Source organism: Pseudochaenichthys georgianus, unplaced genomic scaffold, assembly GCF_902827115.2.
Source record: "Pseudochaenichthys georgianus unplaced genomic scaffold, fPseGeo1.2 scaffold_2298_arrow_ctg1, whole genome shotgun sequence".
NCBI classification, from domain to species: domain Eukaryota; kingdom Metazoa; phylum Chordata; class Actinopteri; order Perciformes; family Channichthyidae; genus Pseudochaenichthys; species Pseudochaenichthys georgianus.
The window spans coordinates 1,970-20,929 of record NW_027262909.1 but is presented as its reverse complement, the minus strand read 5'-3'; the positions used below and the strand labels follow the sequence as shown (position 1 = coordinate 20,929).

The 18,960-nt window shown below is 40.0% G+C and overlaps 2 long non-coding RNA genes across 3 annotated transcripts; both read left to right on the top strand.

Moving 5' to 3' along the window:
• The first annotated feature begins 67 nt into the window (after positions 1–67).
• LOC117442006 (uncharacterized) lies at positions 68–8,359 on the top strand. 2 transcript variants are annotated; one of them, XR_004551482.2, is made up of 7 exons: positions 68–1,017; positions 1,108–1,160; positions 1,922–2,080; positions 5,592–5,659; positions 5,747–5,856; positions 6,028–8,055; positions 8,276–8,359. It is a non-coding gene; the product is annotated as an uncharacterized lncRNA (long non-coding RNA). The 2 variants fall into 2 exon arrangements; XR_004551483.2 differs by lacking the exon at positions 1,922–2,080.
• A 1,184-nt stretch (positions 8,360–9,543) lies between these two features.
• LOC117442008 (uncharacterized) lies at positions 9,544–17,953 on the top strand. Its single transcript, XR_004551484.2, has 7 exons — positions 9,544–10,590; positions 10,681–10,733; positions 11,495–11,653; positions 15,173–15,241; positions 15,330–15,439; positions 15,611–17,636; positions 17,855–17,953. It is a non-coding gene; the product is annotated as an uncharacterized lncRNA (long non-coding RNA).
• Positions 17,954–18,960: the final 1,007 nt, after the last annotated feature.

Below are 18,960 nucleotides of genomic sequence, written 5' to 3'. Positions count from 1 at the left end.
AACATGGTTAAGTTTACGAATAGTATTAAGGAATATAAATCCCTCTTTGCAATGTTTACCAGCCTCCTTAGGATTTTCAATCACAATCATTAAACTGTAATAAATACAATATTGTTAACATGAAAATATGATTTTATGTTCGTTGTTTAGAGTTATTCTAAGGCTTTACTCATTGGGAACTCGGTATGAGATAGAGCACACTGTTGAGATGTCCAATCTGCCTGTTTTACACACTTTGACCAACAGGGGGTTTGTGTTCAAATGAAGCCCATGATGAAGCCTCATGAGATGAACCCTTTTGCGAACCAATTGGCTGGAAAGCTTCAAAGCTTCATAAGGCTTCATCTCGCCATCACTAGTGCTTGCACCCATCTTTAAACTGTCAAATCTGTGAAAGGGGAGGAACAACGTCTGAGCTGTGTCGACTTTGAGCAGGAGGAGTCTCGCATGGCCAGTAAATAAAGTCCACAGTGTGTGGGGAGGCGAAGTCACGCCCGTCTAATTCCGGTCTATTAAACACTTTTAAAATCTAAGCATTACTAAAAGTGAAAAGACTACAAGAAATCCCAGAGTGCTCCTCGCTCCTCATACGTTCTACTTTAAAAAACGTCCGAACTCGGACCGTTGGATTCAAATTTCTGACCGTTAGGAAGAATTCCTCCCCTTTATTCGTTGCCAAAATTGTCAAAAACAGTACACATATTTAAATTGATTACAAATCATAATATAAATGCATATATTTTATTTTTTTAATCGTCATATCTTTTTCTAACAGACCGGCAGTGGTGTAACACCGACTGTTGACGGTGTAACACCACACTGGAGAAGACGCTTGCATCCCTTCATTGTAAATTGTTTTTTAGCTCCATTTATTCTCCTTTAAATATCTTTAATTCATCGTAAATGAGTTGCAGCGGAGACAGCGATGATGACAGCAGTTGTAAGCGGAAGGTGGCTTATGTTTACAGCCCGGAATACATCCAGACTTGCGATAGTTTATCCAAAGTACCAAACAGGGTGAGTTACCTTGAAACGTTAGTTCACTGTGAGGCGTTTTACTCACTGGTTCTTTTCAATATTTAAATGTAATTCTCTGCTCATTTCCAGGCAAGTATGGTCCACTCACTGATAGAAGCCTACGGACTCCTTAAACACATGAGGTGAGTGAAGCTAATGTTGGTTTCTTAGTTTAACAGAGCTATTAAAACACATTTTAATAACAGAGAAATAGCATCGCATAAGGTTGCTTTACAGACGAACAAGTATGTTTACCTAGGTGCTTCCTGTAGTGCTAACCTTTTAAAAGTACTCCTTAAATTGTTTTGACTTTTTGAGAAGCGCTATGCAGTTCTGCTTTGTCGGCAACAGGGGGCACTATAACACAAGCTTCAAAAACAATAATAACAGCTTTATTAAAGGCCAAGAAATCCATTTATTGAATAGAAAAAGATGTCTAGTTTCCCCACAATGTATTCCTGTGAGTAAGATAAGATAAAATGGACCTTTATTAATCCCTGTGGGGTAATTCAGGAGTTTAAACAGCAGCAACACTGGAGATTGAAAAACAGGGCAGATTCACACAAGATATATCAGACAAATTATTACAATTAAAGATACAATTATATTCAGGTAAGTAACTGTTAAAATAAGAAATGAATGAAATGAACATATAAGACGTCTTGGACTGTCACAGTATAAAATGCACTGTCACCATGTGTCACTGATTTCTGGGACACTTGATTTAAATGAAGCTCAGCGCAAGTTCTTTCAGGAAGACTGGGTATGTATACGTTCACTCCTTAGCTGCATATTATCAGCTCATCACGGGCGTTGCCTATAACCCATTACATTCACCTCGTTCTCCAGCAGCCAATCACCGAGCTGCAGCCAAACTTTAAAATGGTTCTCCTCTCTCCTGCAGTCAGCTGTGACTTCAGGTGTTCATGCTGCGGCCCGCCTCCTCCTCATCACACCTCCTCTTCATCACATCTCCTCATCACATCCAGATCTTCAGCATCACCACCAGTGTCTAGACCCCGGGGGTTCCCTATATGCTCACGGCTGCATTTCCCCCTTTAAGGTAGGGACACGCCAAGCTGACGCCAAAGAACTCACACAGACTGTTGTGTCGCCTCAGATATACCATTTCAGGATCGGGGTCTAATCGCCAAAGACTTAACATTTATCATATGACATGTGTCAAGAAATGTTCTTCAAACAAAATGAAGTCTCTCCTGATTGAACTGTAAATGAGCAACACGTCATTATGTGTTTCTTTACCAGGTCAAATGTCTGCTTTGAAAAAGGACTTTATCTCTCCTGCTCCATGTTTAAGGGGGCCTCTGTTCCTCAAGCTTCCGCACTTTAACGTTGCTTTTTAAAAACTCACACATGATTGACATGTGTATTCACATCAAGTGTCTAACTTGGGTATTTCCTTTTGCACTTAAAAGCACCAAGTCTTTAAATCAACTTACAGAAAGTGTGTTTAGTCAACATCCAGCAGCGTTAGCCCCCAGGAGGGGTTGCAGGCGGAGCAGGGGCTAGTTCCACTCATTCCTGTGAAGCCATACAACCTTTGATCTGGGTACTTATTTTAATGCTAATTCATATTCCCAGAAATGTCTTTGGCTTTTGGGAAAGACCGTTCAAAAGATAACTGATAAGCAACAACCTAAAGTAAAATAATCATTGGTAGCTGGATAACCAAATCCTGCTGATCAACTCGTTGTTGGGTTTTTCATATTTTGTGTCAATGTGGTTTTAATGAAGATGTCCTTACCTGTACCACTAATTATGTATTCAACTTAGAACATGGAAAGAATCCCCAGGACCATTTGTAATCTTATTAGGAGGACTGCTGAAAGAGAATGTGCTGAGATACAAATGTCAGGGTTTCCCACACATAGACTATACTTGGGCGGCCGTTAATATACTTGGGCGGGCCGCCCAGGTATATTAACGGCCGCCCAAGTATATTTCGCGACCCATTTAGGTTTTTTTTTTTTGTATTCGTCCGTGTCCACGACGCCATCTGCGATCGATTAACTTGTGGACAATGATCCCTCGCTCCCTTGCACTGATCTCGCCTCCTTCTGGCCTGTTAAGTGGCCTGCCTCACACAGGGTGACTGGCTGTCCACATGACGTGGCCTGCCGACATGGCCACTGTCATACAGATCACAAATCAAAGCCCTTGATTGGTCTCTGTGTGTCATTCAAGCTCGGGATAAGTTCAGCTCAGGTGAGGTAAAGGACTCTCTGAGTGTTTAGATAGTTAACTTAGTCTAACTTCTCAGTGGGTCTCAAACGGTGTGGTCACCAGTTATGTAAACACATATTTCCATTTGAGAGGGTAGTGATTGGTCTAATGCAGGGGTGGCCAACCAATCAGAGGTAAAGAGCCAATCATTTTACTGTGTTACTGCAAAGAGCCACATCATACACACAGACACACATGCTGGGTGTATGTCCCCGACCTCTCTTTTGCTTTCAGCCTTTCTGTGTGCCCCTCTCTATCTCTCACACGTATAAAATGAAAATCTAAAAATGAACAATAATTGACACACACACACACACACACACACACACACACACACACACACACACACACACACACACACTCAAAGACACACCCTCCCATAGACACACACACACCCTCTCACATACAGAAAAATATACCTCCGCTCAGCCAGATTTCCTATAAATGTCACAGTCCATGATATTGACAGAAATGGACTTAAACCTCTGCTACCAGTATTAAGTCCAGAGGCCAGTTATTGTCAATCATTAATATTGTGTCTCACACACAAACTCTCACTTCAAAACGTTTGAAAAAGTAGTTATCTTACTGCATGTTGCTTCTTGAAACGTGCAGAGGATGTGGAAGGGGCTCAAATGCATGAAAGGGCACATTTGCGATCTTTGTTAATAATTTCATAAAAATATGCCTGGACTTTTTTCTCCCCGTCTGTATCTCACACACACATTCATGACAGTTATTTAAAAATAAATGTAAATAAATGAAGTGTATTTGAGTTAATTCTCCTCACATGACATCTCAACTTGTACCTAACCCTCTGACTGACAGAAGCTCTGCTGACAGAGATGCACTTTCTCTCTTGTTTATTTTTTTACCGCGAATCACCCAATTCGGGAGTCCTTCTGTGTCAGCTGCCAGCTTCCGGGAGCAGGCCTTCTCAAATGCACACATACCACTGCAAGTTGTTACCATTTTGATTTGACAACATTACATTGAGTTATTACGGTTTTATCCGAGTTATATTTCTGCCGATCGGAAGCAGATCTCTCCCTGCACTGTCACATCGCGAGTGCAGTAAAGCCCGCCTCCAGTACTGCAGGATCTGCATTCTGATTGGCTAAAGCACTTATTTGTTCAACTCTGTGTAACGATTGGGCTGGAACTTGTGTGTTGTTAACCCTTTGTGAACTGGGATACATTTTCCCCAAAAAAACAAAACACAATTAAAATTCGATATGAACTGAGGAGCCGCATGAGACTGGGCAAAGAGCCGGGGGTTGGCCACTCCTGGTCTAATGGATAGTGAGGTGGGCTGGAGATCGGAAGGCTGTGAGTTCAAATCCCGCCAGGAACACCACCACTAGTGTGCCCTTGAGTAAGGCACTTAGCCCTTAGTTACTCCAGGGAGAATGTCCCTGTAATCGGTCATTATAAGTCGCTTTGGATAAAAGCGGCAGCTAAATGAAATGTGATGTGATTAGTAAAATATGCATGAATAAATAAATAAAAGTTAACTGGGTGAAAAAAGGTAAGATACACTTTTAAAACTTGTTGAGAGAAAACTAGTCTTTGGAGCACAGACACACTCAAAACTATAAATGAACCAAAAATAAATTAATAAACAAGTTTCAGTGTTTTTTTCATATTGGAAATGGTATGTTATTGGTTATGGCCATGATTTTATGATTATTGAAATGTATACAGTTCTGTTTAATATAGGTGTTTCCATAGATCTAGTCTCTTTATTTTGCCCTCAAAATGCACCAGATTGATGCATTTAACTCCAAAATAAAAAATAAAATCTTACCGGGGGGGGGGGGGGCATGCCCTTGGACCCCCTAGAGGATTTGAGGTCGACCCCCACTAAAAATCACATGGATAGGTTCCTAAATACATTTATTTTTTTAAATAGTAACCCATTTCCATATGTTCATGTGTGGGTAGTAGATTTAAACTATAGGGCTATCATTATGGGCCCTGCCTGTACCTGTTCGCTCTGCCATCGCGTGAAGGGTCTGCTAACAAGCGACCAACAGAAAGGTTAATGTTGTTGCACGTCACCTCACCCCCCCCCCCCCCAGTATATTTCATATATGTGGGAAACAGATCTGTGGGAAACACTGGCAGTTAATGGACCAGCACCAGAGGTGTTCCCATACTCACAGGCGTTGGAGCTGTTCTTCATGAAATCCCAGAAGGATGAAGTGCTCTGACAAACAGTGCCATCTTTGCGCAAAATGATTATACAGGAAAGAAAAGTCAATAAATAAACGTGTTGTTAAAACTTTTTTTTTCTTTTTTTTCGGGCAACTATTTTTGCAACTCGTTAGAATGGAGCCAGCAAAGAAGAGAAGGACTTCCCCTGTGTGGAACACTTTGATGTGATTTCACCAATAAGGTAGGTTGCATACTTAGTATATTACAACAGATGCATTATGTTAGATTTTGTACGGTTCATTTTTTTACTTTTCTATTTCATTCAAAGGTGAAGTGTTTATTGTGCTCCAGGGAACTGGGATACAATAACAACACTTCTTCCGCATTATCGTGCCATACATGAGAACAAGGAGGGACATGGAGGTGGACCTGCTAAAGGTTTGTCATTTAATATTTTGGAATAATATATTTTATAATTTAACCATGTTAACTTCACTTTATCATGCAAATAAAAGAAAGTTACAAGATACTCATTCTTAACACAGCTTGATTTTATTAATTTTGAAGTAATTACTACATCCACTGACACTCTCTGTGTATACTTTTCAGGAAACAAACTCTGGCATAAAGTGGATCAGACTGTGAAGATGTCCAGGAAGACCAAGAATGCACAGCTGACGCAACTGTTGAAACCAAATATCGGACGCTTGGAGGACCCTCTGGACTACAGGCAGACACAAAAACATGTTTATCCAAACTTGCGGTCACTTTTGTGTGCACACCTGCTTCCTCAGTCCCGTGTGAAAGGGTCTTTTCAAAGGCAGGAGAAGTTGTGTCAAAGAAAATAAATCGTCTAAGCCCGAAAACTGTGGAAAAAACATTGTTTTTAAACAAAAACCAATAAAATTGTTCCATGAATCACAAGCACATTCACTGCCCTCTGCGAAGTTAAACCCTTCTCTTTTCCAGTTTCGAACACATATTGCTTCTTTTGTCTTTCTAGAAGGCAGCAGACATTTACATTTATTTATGTATAGATATAACAACAAGATACTGTGTTGATACATTGCTTTTATTATTATTATATACAGTCATTTTAAAACACTCACTGGTGCAACATTCTGTTAATACAGGATTACAAATACATTTTACATCTTTTACACTTTTGTATAATTATTTCCAGTATTTTTAGTATGTCAAAGATTACAAATAATATGTGGCTGTTTTCCACCTGCTCACCAACAGGGGGTCTCGCGTGCACATGAAGCCCATGATGAAGCCTCAGATGAACCTTTCAGTGAACCGATTGGCTGGAAGCAGAAAGTGCTTTAGATCGGTTGAACCACAACGCTCATATTACCCATGGATGTATACTAAGAACCATATTACCCCTCCTGTACCCGGGCCCGGTGACACGATGCAATCAAGAGAGCTCAGACCCTCACTCATATAGAGAGGCGAAGTCACGCCCATCTACTTCCGGCCCATGGGACCCCGGAAGCGAAAAATTAACATTGAATTCAATGGAGAGAGAACACGTATCTTTTGATCCCCTTTGAATTGTGCCACGAACTACACATATGATGTTTGTCAATCTTAAACAATAAGTTCCATGTCAAAAAAGTCACATTTTGTCGTAAAACTGTTGAAATATAAGACTATGAAAAATACGCGACTACAAAGACTACAAATCCCAAATCCCATTCTGGCTCGCATAAGTGATGTCACAGGCGATAATGCTCCAAGTGGTTGCGACTCGTAATTAAAGCGAAGAAGAAGAAGAAGATCTCATAACTGATTTATTCCCTCCAATAAATAAGAGATTGCTAAAAATAAATTCACTTTTACAAGATGCCTGTGTGCTTTGTACCAGGTTGCAATCACATAAGTGATCACACTTATAGATCATAGCTCGTTCTATCGCTTCCCGTCTGATGAAAGGACCAGGAGTCGCTGGATCAGAGATCTCAGGTAATACACATGTTGTGCATGGAACACAGTCAAGCTAGCTACATAGCTAGTAGCGAGCACGTTAGTTAGCATCACATTACTTAGCCTTGTCATTTGTATTAGCCTTAACATGAAGTGAACCCAAATGTTAAACAGTAAGAGTAGTCATGATGTTAAGTATTTTCTGAAACATTTGAAGAGGAACCTATCGCCAGGTGCTAAGGGGGCGGGAGGTAGGCTAACGGCAGATTAGCATCTGCGATCTTTTCTACTTAATGCTATCTGCTCAAATGGTTAACATTGAACATTAAAAGATCAGGCAGTTCAGGGAGAGTCGAAGGAAGGCAGGCAGCTTTGCATGACATGTATTTATTTATAGAAGGACCATGCATACACAAACATTAATCTCAGCAAAGAGAAGAGATGCAATATGCCAGATTATAGCTAATAGCTAATTTCCATCTGTGGTCCATTCTTCTGGACGTGTTTCATCGTGATGATAGTGAGTCAATCTGTTTGTTGGAAAGACAGTAGTTGAGTGATTACTGAGAGAACATTATTAAAAGAGATAATTATTCAAAGTGTTGTTACTGACCTTTTTCTCTTTTGTTTCCTTTCCCTCACCTGTAACTGCTGAGACCCTGAGGAACATGCACCCTGACCTGCTCTGGCAACCTGACTTCCACTGTACGTAATAGTATTTGGTTATGGTATATTATTTATATACATCAAAGGCACAATGCCCCCCCCAGAGACACACATGTATTGAGTGTGATATTGTGCATAGGTCAAGTGAAATCATCTTTACACACTAGAAAACTGTAGGAGCGGCAACTTGTTTTGAAATTGAATTTTTAATATCCGATAATGAAGTTGATCTGTTTTCTTTATTCTTCTCTCTTCCCAGCTCCATCCATCACCGTGCTCTGTTCCTGCAGGTCCTGCTTGCTAATCAATGCTTTATTTTTTTTACACAATTACAAATAAAGTCAATGTGTTGTATGACATGAAGTTGTGCTTCATTCTGAGTCGATAATACATTCATTCTGCCTTCAACTGCACACTGACTGTGGACTGCACCGACATCCATGTAGCTGTCCCCCAGTAAGATGAACCAAGCAAAGAGGGTCACCATCATGCCCAAGGACATCCAGCTGGCCCGCCGCATCCGCGAGAGAGGGCTTAGACTGACCTGAGACCAGCACACCCAAACACAACGGCTCTTTTAAGAGCTACAGTTTCAAAGAGTTGCAATCCTACGTTATTATAATTATTAAACTGGTTCATGTCACTTAGTTTACTGAACCGTGATGAAAGAAATGAGTGAGGTCGTGGTTTACTGAAGTTACAAAGACATTAATATATGAGTGACAGGTCAGTGTAAACACAAGCTTCTGTCAATTATGGATCACTCAAACTATTTATATAAAAATATGTAATAAAGTTCTAAAACAAGTAATCTTGAAGTAATCTTCGTAATAACTAGCAAACTAAAGATCATGTACATCCACTGCACACATAATCTGAAATAACAACTCATATTTCTCGCATCAAATGACATCAAAACGCATTTTAATGGCCAAACTAACTTTAAAATAGGCATTTTACACCCAGAATAAAACGAAGTTCGGCCATGTTTTCTTTTTCTGCAGGGAGAAATTTGAAGATCACGTGACATAGACGCCAGCCATCGGAATGAATGGTGAAAAAAAACGGTTTGTGGTTTGTCAAACAGAGCACATGGTGTAGGCCAAACGATAGCTGGGGATTCTGGGTAGTGTAGTGTCTTCTGCCATTCTTTACTCAGAAAACATATTTGTTTCTCCGAATCGAAGGGGAAAAATACAAAAGCATTGCACACAATTTAAACCAATCAATGTTGTGTAATTAACAAGGATAATCTGGTGTTTTGTAGTCGATGAGTAGTGCAGATATCACTGTAAAATCAATCGACAGTAAGAGGAGTACTTACTTCCGGGTGTAAAATTCTCCGTTATCCAATGGGAATGGATGCTCACATTGCCTTTAAGGGCAGCCGGCATAAACGAATGCCGTGCTTCCATGAGCGTCAAATCCCGACGCAGATGGGAATACATTGCAATCAGTTGAAAGCTATTTGCGTCCCTTTATGACGCTGAAGGAGACTAGGAGCGTCAAAATTGGACGCCACGGACACTGACCAAACGTCGCTATTGGACGCTTAGGGAGTGAGAGTGTGTTGACCAGAACGTGGTTCGGCACTTCAGATAAGGAGCCGTACACATGCCGCAGTTTCTGCGTGTCTGTGTCTTTAGTTGAAAGCCCAGTGGCGATCTGTTCATCTGTCATACTGATCATACAGTCAATAACTTTGTTGTTATTAGCATCTGGTTAGCTAGCTATGCTAACGAATATAAGAAGCTTTTTCTACAACCAGTGAGGTAAAGGCACATCTTTATATGAACATTATAGTTATACAAAAATAAGAGAATAAAGTAAACAGGTATAAAATACTATATGACAGTAAAAAAAAGTTGTTATTAATAAACAAGAATACAGTTTGAAAGGGGAGTGATTTGTAAAATGTCCATAAAGAAAAAGTAAATCTGTTTTTACCGTTCTGTTTCATGTGGGTGTTGAGAGATGTATCCATAGATCTCTTAACGTTGCTCTCAAAGTGCATCAGATTGATGCTTTTAACTTCAACATTTAAAAAAAAATCTTCCCGGGAGGAGGTTAGGTCCCACCCCCCCACTTAAATCATGTCCACATGGATAGGAAACTAAATACATTTGCACATCTTTCTGTTTTGGTGGTCATGCCACAACCGTGCATGTGCATGCACATACGTGAGTCATGGTAAGATATCTGGATTCAGAGGTTGCTTTTTCTTTGCACAGCATGAAAGAAAGAAGAAATAAATGGGCTGTGATTTTAGTTTTTTTAAGCAGAGGTCAATAATTTGTACGGCCCTCGGAGGATGTTGAAAAAATGTAAATGGCCCTTGAGAGGAAAAAGGTTCCCCACCCCTGGTGTAACACCACACTGGAGAAGACGCTTGCATCCCTTCATTGTAAATTGTTTTTTAGCTCCATTTATTCTCCTTTAAATATCTTTAATTCATCGTAAATGAGTTGCAGCGGAGACAGCGATGATGACAGCAGTTGTAAGCGGAAGGTGGCTTATGTTTACAGCCCGGAATACATCCAGACTTGCGATAGTTTATCCAAAGTACCAAACAGGGTGAGTTACCTTGAAACGTTAGTTCACTGTGAGGCGTTTTACTCACTGGTTCTTTTCAATATTTAAATGTAATTCTCTGCTCATTTCCAGGCAAGTATGGTCCACTCACTGATAGAAGCCTACGGACTCCTTAAACACATGAGGTGAGTGAAGCTAATGTTGGTTTCTTAGTTTAACAGAGCTATTAAAACACATTTTAATAACAGAGAAATAGCATCGCATAAGGTTGCTTTACAGACGAACAAGTATGTTTACCTAGGTGCTTCCTGTAGTGCTAACCTTTTAAAAGTACTCCTTAAATTGTTTTGACTTTTTGAGAAGCGCTATGCAGTTCTGCTTTGTCGGCAACAGGGGGCACTATAACACAAGCTTCAAAAACAATAATAACAGCTTTATTAAAGGCCAAGATATCCATATATTGAATAGAAAAAGATGTCTCGTTTCCCCACAATGTATTCCTGTGAGTAAGATAAGATAACATGGAACTTTATTAATCCCTGTGGGGTAATTCAGGAGTTTAAACAGCAGCAACACTGGAGATTGAAAAACAGGGCAGATTCACACAAGATATATCAGACAAATTATTACAATTAAAGATACAATTATATTCAGGTAAGTAACTGTTAAAATAAGAAATGAATGAAATGAACATATAAGACGTCTTGGACTGTCACAGTATAAAATGCACTGTCACCATGTGTCACTGATTTCTGGGAGACTTGATTTAAATGAAGCTCAGCGCAAGTTCTTTCAGGAAGACTGGGTATGTATACGTTCACTCCTTAGCTGCATATTATCAGCTCATCACGGGCGTTGCCTATAACCCATTACATTCACCTCGTTCTCCAGCAGCCAATCACCGAGCTGCAGCCAAACTTTAAAATGGTTCTCCTCTCTCCTGCAGTCAGCTGTGACTTCAGGTTTTCATGCTGCGGCCCGCCTCCTCCTCATCACACCTCCTCTTCATCACATCTCCTCATCACATCCAGATCTTCAGCATCACCACCAGTGTCTAGACCCCGGGGGTTCCCTATATGCTCACGGCTGCATTTCCCCCTTTAAGGTAGGGACACGCCAAGCTGACGCCAAAGAACTCACACAGACTGTTGTGTCGCCTCAGATATACCATTTCAGGATCGGGGTCTAATCGCCAAAGACTTAACATTTATCATATGACATGTGTCAAGAAATGTTCTTCAAACAAAATGAAGTCTCTCCTGATTGAACTGTAAATGAGCAACACGTCATTATGTGTTTCTTTACCAGGTCAAATGTCTGCTTTGAAAAAGGACTTTATCTCCTGCTCCATGTTTAAGGGGGCCTCTGTTCCTCAAGCTTCCGCACTTTAACGTTGCTTTTTAAAAACTCACACGTGATTGACATGTGTATTCACATCAAGTGTCTAACTTGGGTATTTCCTTTTGCACTTAAAAGCACCAAGTCTTTAAATCAACTTACAACAAGTGTATTTAGTCAACATTCAGCAGCGTTAGCCCCCAGGAGGGGTTGCAGGCGGAGCAGGGGCTAGTTCCACTCATTCCTGTGAAGCCATACAACCTTTGATCTGGGTACTTATTTTAATGCTAATTCATATTCCCAGAAATGTCTTTGGCTTTTGGGAAAGACCGTTCAAAAGATAACTGATAAGCAACAACCTAAAGTAAAATAATCATTGGTAGCTGGATAACCAAATCCTGCTGATCAACTCGTTGTTGGGTTTTTCATATTTTGTGTCAATGTGGTTTTAATGAAGATGTCCTTACCTGTACCACTAATTATGTATTCAACTTAGAACATGGAAAGAATCCCCAGGACCATTTGTAATCTTATTAGGAGGACTGCTGAAAGAGAATGTGCTGAGATACAAATGTCAGGGTTTCCCACACATAGACTATACTTGGGCGGCCGTTAATATACTTGGGCGGGCCGCCCAGGTATATTAACGGCCGCCCAAGTATATTTCGCGACCCATTTAGGTTGTTTTTTTTTGTATTCGTCCGTGTCCACGACGCCATCTGCGATCGATTAACTTGTGGACAATGATCCCTCGCTCCCTTGCACTGATCTCGCCTCCTTCTGGCCTGTTAAGTGGCCTGCCTCACACAGGGTGACTGGCTGTCCACATGACGTGGCCTGCCGACATGGCCACTGTCATACAGATCACAAATCAAAGCCCTTGATTGGTCTCTGTGTGTCATTCAAGCTCGGGATAAGTTCAGCTCAGGTGAGGTAAAGGACTCTCTGAGTGTTTAGATAGTTAACTTAGTCTAACTTCTCAGTGGGTCTCAAACGGTGTGGTCACCAGTTATGTAAACACATATTTCCATTTGAGAGGGTAGTGATTGGTCTAATGCAGGGGTGGCCAACCAATCAGAGGTAAAGAGCCAATCATTTTACTGTGTTACTGCAAAGAGCCACATCATACACACAGACACACATGCTGGGTGTATGTCCCCGACCTCTCTTTTGCTTTCAGCCTTTCTGTGTGCCCCTCTCTATCTCTCACACGTATAAAATGAAAATCTAAAAATGAACAATAATTGACACACACACACACACACACACACACACACACACACACACACACACACACACACACACACACACACACACTCAAAGACACACCCTCCCATAGACACACACACACCCTCTCACATACAGAAAAATATACCTCCGCTCAGCCAGATTTCCTATAAATGTCACAGTCCATGATATTGACAGAAATGGACTTAAACCTCTGCTACCAGTATTAAGTCCAGAGGCCAGTTATTGTCAATCATTAATATTGTGTCTCACACACAAACTCTCACTTCAAAACGTTTGAAAAAGTAGTTATCTTACTGCATGTTGCTTCTTGAAACGTGCAGAGGATGTGGAAGGGGCTCAAATGCATGAAAGGGCACATTTGCGATCTTTGTTAATAATTTCATAAAAATATGCCTGGACTTTTTTCTCCCCGTCTGTATCTCACACACACATTCATGACAGTTATTTAAAAATAAATGTAAATAAATGAAGTGTATTTGAGTTAATTCTCCTCACATGACATCTCAACTTGTACCTAACCCTCTGACTGACAGAAGCTCTGCTGACAGAGATGCACTTTCTCTCTTGTTTATTTTTTTACCGCGAATCACCCAATTCGGGAGTCCTTCTGTGTCAGCTGCCAGCTTCCGGGAGCAGGCCTTCTCAAATGCACACATACCACTGCAAGTTGTTACCATTTTGATTTGACAACATTACATTGAGTTATTACGGTTTTATCCGAGTTATATTTCTGCCGATCGGAAGCAGATCTCTCCCTGCACTGTCACATCGCGAGTGCAGTAAAGCCCGCCTCCAGTACTGCAGGATCTGCATTCTGATTGGCTAAAGCACTTATTTGTTCAACTCTGTGTAACGATTGGGCTGGAACTTGTGTGTTGTTAACCCTTTGTGAACTGGGATACATTTTCCCCAAAAAAACAAAACACAATTAAAATTCGATATGAACTGAGGAGCCGCATGAGACTGGGCAAAGAGCCGCGGGTTGGCCACTCCTGGTCTAATGGATAGTGAGGTGGGCTGAAGATCGGAAGGCTGTGAGTTCAAATCCCGCCAGGAACACCACCACTAGTGTGCCCTTGAGTAAGGCACTTAGCCCTTAGTTACTCCAGGGAGAATGTCCCTGTAATCGGTCATTATAAGTCGCTTTGGATAAAAGCGGCAGCTAAATGAAATGTGATGTGATTAGTAAAATATGCATGAATAAATAAATAAAAGTTAACTGGGTGAAAAAAGGTAAGATACACTTTTAAAACTTGTTGAGAGAAAACTAGTCTTTGGAGCACAGACACACTCAAAACTATAAATGAACCAAAAATAAATTAATAAACAAGTTTCAGTGTTTTTTTCATATTGGAAATGGTATGTTATTGGTTATGGCCATGATTTTATGATTATTGAAATGTATACAGTTCTGTTTAATATAGGTGTTTCCATAGATCTAGTCTCTTTATTTTGCCCTCAAAATGCACCAGATTGATGCATTTAACTCCAAAATAAAAAATAAAATCTTACCGGGGGGGGGGGGCATGCCCTTGGACCCCCTAGAGGATTTGAGGTCGACCCCCACTAAAAATCACATGGATAGGTTCCTAAATACATTTATTTTTTTAAATAGTAACCCATTTCCATATGTTCATGTGTGGGTAGTAGATTTAAACTATAGGGCTATCATTATGGGCCCTGCCTGTACCTGTTCGCTCTGCCATCGCGTGAAGGGTCTGCTAACAAGCGACCAACAGAAAGGTTAATGTTGTTGCACGTCACCTCACCCCCCCCCCCCCCCCCCCCCAGTATATTTCATATATGTGGGAAACAGATCTGTGGGAAACACTGGCAGTTAATGGACCAGCACCAGAGGTGTTCCCATACTCACAGGCGTTGGAGCTGTTCTTCATGAAATCCCAGAAGGATGAAGTGCTCTGACAAACAGTGCCATCTTTGCGCAAAATGATTATACAGGAAAGAAAAGTCAATAAATAAACGTGTTGTTAAAACTTTTTTTTTTCTTTGGGCAACTATTTTTGCAACTCGTTAGAATGGAGCCAGCAAAGAAGAGAAGGACTTCCCCTGTGTGGAACACTTTGATGTGATTTCACCCAATAAGGTAGGTTGCATACTTAGTATATTACAACAGATGTATTATGTTAGATTTTGTACGGTTCATTTTTTTACTTTATCTATTTCATTCAAAGGTGAAGTGTTTATTGTGCTCCAGGGAACTGGGATACAATAACAATACTTCTTCCGCATTATCGTGCCATACATGAGAACAAGGAGGGACATGGAGGTGGACCTGCTAAAGGTTTGTCATTTAATATTTTGGAATAATATATTTTATAATTGAACCATGTTAACTTCACTTTATCATGCAAATAAAAGAAAGTTACAAGATACTCATTCTTAACACAGCTTGATTTTATTAATTTTGAAGTAATTACTACATCCACTGACACTCTCTGTGTATACTTTTCAGGAAACAAACTCTGGCATAAAGTGGATCAGACTGTGAAGATGTCCAGGAAGACCAAGAATGCACAGCTGACGCAACTGTTGAAACCAAATATCGGACGCTTGGAGGACCCTCTGGACTACAGGCAGACACAAAAACATGTGTATCCAAACTTGCGGTCACTTTTGTGTGCACACCTGCTTCCTCAGTCCCGTGTGAAAGGGTCTTTTCAAAGGCAGGAGAAGTTGTGTCAAAGAAAATAAATCGTCTAAGCCCGAAAACTGTGGAAAAAACATTGTTTTTAAACAAAAACCAATAAAATTGTTCCATGAATCACAAGCACATTCACTGCCCTCTGCGAAGTTAAACCCTTCTCTTTTCCAGTTTCGAACACATATTGCTTCTTTTGTCTTTCTAGAAGGCAGCAGACATTTACATTTATTTATGTATAGATATAACAACAAGATACTGTGTTGATACATTGCTTTTATTATTATTATATACAGTCATTTTAAAACACTCACTGGTGCAACATTCTGTTAATACAGGATTACAAACACATTTTACATCTTTTACACTTTTGTATAATTATTTCCAGTATTTTTAGTATGTCAAAGATTACAAATAATATGTGGCTGTTTTCCACCTGCTCACCAACAGGGGGTCTCGCGTGCACATGAAGCCCATGATGAAGCCTCAGATGAACCTTTCAGTGAACCGATTGGCTGGAAGCAGAAAGTGCTTTAGATCGGTTGAACCACAACGCTCATATTACCCATGGATGTATACTAAGAACCATATTACCCCTCCTGTACCCGGGCCCGGTGACACGATGCAATAGAGAGCTCAGACCCTCACTCATATAGAGAGGCGAAGTCACGCCCATCTACTTCCGGCCCATGGGACCCCGGAAGCGAAAAATTAACATTGAATTCAATGGAGAGAGAACACGTATCTTTTGATCCCGTTTGAATTGTGCCACGAACTACACATATGATGTTTGTCAATCTTAAACAATAAGTTCCATGTCAAAAAAGTCACATTTTGTCGTAAAACTGTTGAAATATAAGACTATGAAAAATACGCGACTACAAAGACTACAAATCCCAAATCCCATTCTGGCTCGCATAAGTGATGTCACAGGCGATAATGCTCCAAGTGGTTGCGACTCGTAATTAAAGCGAAGAAGAAGAAGAAGATCTCATAACTGATTTATTCCCTCCAATAAATAAGAGATTGCTAAAAATAAATTCACTTTTACAAGATGCCTGTGTGCTTTGTACCAGGTTGCAATCACATAAGTGATCACACTTATAGATCATAGCTCGTTCTATCGCTTCCCGTCTGATGAAAGGACCAGGAGTCGCTGGATCAGAGATCTCAGGTAATACACATGTTGTGCATGGAACACAGTCAAGCTAGCTACATAGCTAGTAGCGAGCACGTTAGTTAGCATCACATTACTTAGCCTTGTCATTTGTATTAGCCTTAACATGAAGTGAACCCAAATGTTAAACAGTAAGAGTAGTCATGATGTTAAGTATTTTCTGAAACATTTGAAGAGGAACCTATCGCCAGGTGCTAAGGGGGCGGGAGGTAGGCTAACGGCAGATTAGCATCTGCGATCTTTTCTACTTAATGCTATCTGCTCAAATGGTTAACATTGAACATTAAAAGATCAGGCAGTTCAGGGAGAGTCGAAGGAAGGCAGGCAGCTTTGCATGACATGTATTTATTTATAGAAGGACCATGCATACACAAACATTAATCTCAGCAAAGAGAAGAGATGCAATATGCCAGATTATAGCTAATAGCTAATTTCCATCTGTGGTCCATTCTTCTGGACGTGTTTCATCGTGATGATAGTGAGTCAATCTGTTTGTTGGAAAGACAGTAGTTGAGTGATTACTGAGAGAACATTATTAAAAGAGATAATTATTCAAAGTGTTGTTACTGACCTTTTTCTCTTTTGTTTCCTTTCCCTCACCTGTAACTGCTGAGACCCTGAGGAACATGCACCCTGACCTGCTCTGGCAACCTGACTTCCACTGTACGTAATAGTATTTGGTTATGGTATATTATTTATATACATCAAAGGCACAATGCCCCCCCCAGAGACACACATGTATTGAGTGTGATATTGTGCATAGGTCAAGTGAAATCATCTTTACACACTAGAAAACTGTAGGAGCGGCAACTTGTTTTGAAATTGAATTTTTAATATCCGATAATGAAGTTGATCTGTTTTCTTTATTCTTCTCTTCCCAGCTCCATCCATCACCGTGCTCTGTTCCTGCAGGTCCTGCTTGCTAATCAATGCTTTATTTTTTTACACAATTACAAATAAAGTCAATGTGTTGTATGACATGAAGTTGTGCTTCATTCTGAGTCGATAATACATTCATTCTGCCTTCAACTGCACAATGACTGTGGACTGCACCGACATCCATGTAGCTGCCCCCCAGTAAGATGAACCAAGCAAAGAGGGTCAACATCATGCCCAAGGACATCCAGCTGGCCCGCCGCATCCGCGAGAGAGGGCTTAGACTGACCTGAGACCAGCACACCCAAACACAACGGCTCTTTTAAGAGCCCCTACAGTTTCAAAGAGTTGCAATCCTACGTTATTATAATTATTAAACTGGTTCATGTGTCACTTAGTTTACTGAACCGTGATGAAAGAAATGAGTGAGGTCGTGGTTTACTGAAGTTACAAAGACATTAATATATGAGTGACAGGTCAGTGTAAACACAAGCTTCTGTCAATTATGGATCACTCAAACTATTTATATAAAAATATGTAATAAAGTTCTAAAACAAGTATTCGGTATATTCCTTGATAGCTTTTGGAGAAGGTTATTTTTAAGTTTACTAAAATCTATCGTTTCAACGGTTTCACTTTATTAAAAGGAACAGGTGAGTAGAGCATCATTGAGTTTCTTATTCTGTCAGTAAATTATCCAAATGAAATGTTTATCATTATTTTATTCAACCCTAAACAAATTGATTGTACCTTTTTAATAATGACCTTACATGGTTAAGTTAAATTAACTTCAATCAAATCTGTTCTGAGAAAAAACTAATAAATGTTTAAAGATAGGAACTTGCCATCCCACTGAAGAACAGTCCGTAGAGATTTAAAGGCGTAGTTGTAGTTCAGTCCAACGTTTCATTTGGATTCATTTCTCCAACAGTCAACTATTTTCATAAAGAATATATATATTTTTCAAAGTCAACTTTATTGTCAATCTTACTCAGTTTGTGTTTATAGACAGAGATCAAAAATACTTTTAAATCAAATAAAATTATACAATTTACAGATATGTATACAAATATATATATATATATATATATATATCCTATATAATGATGGT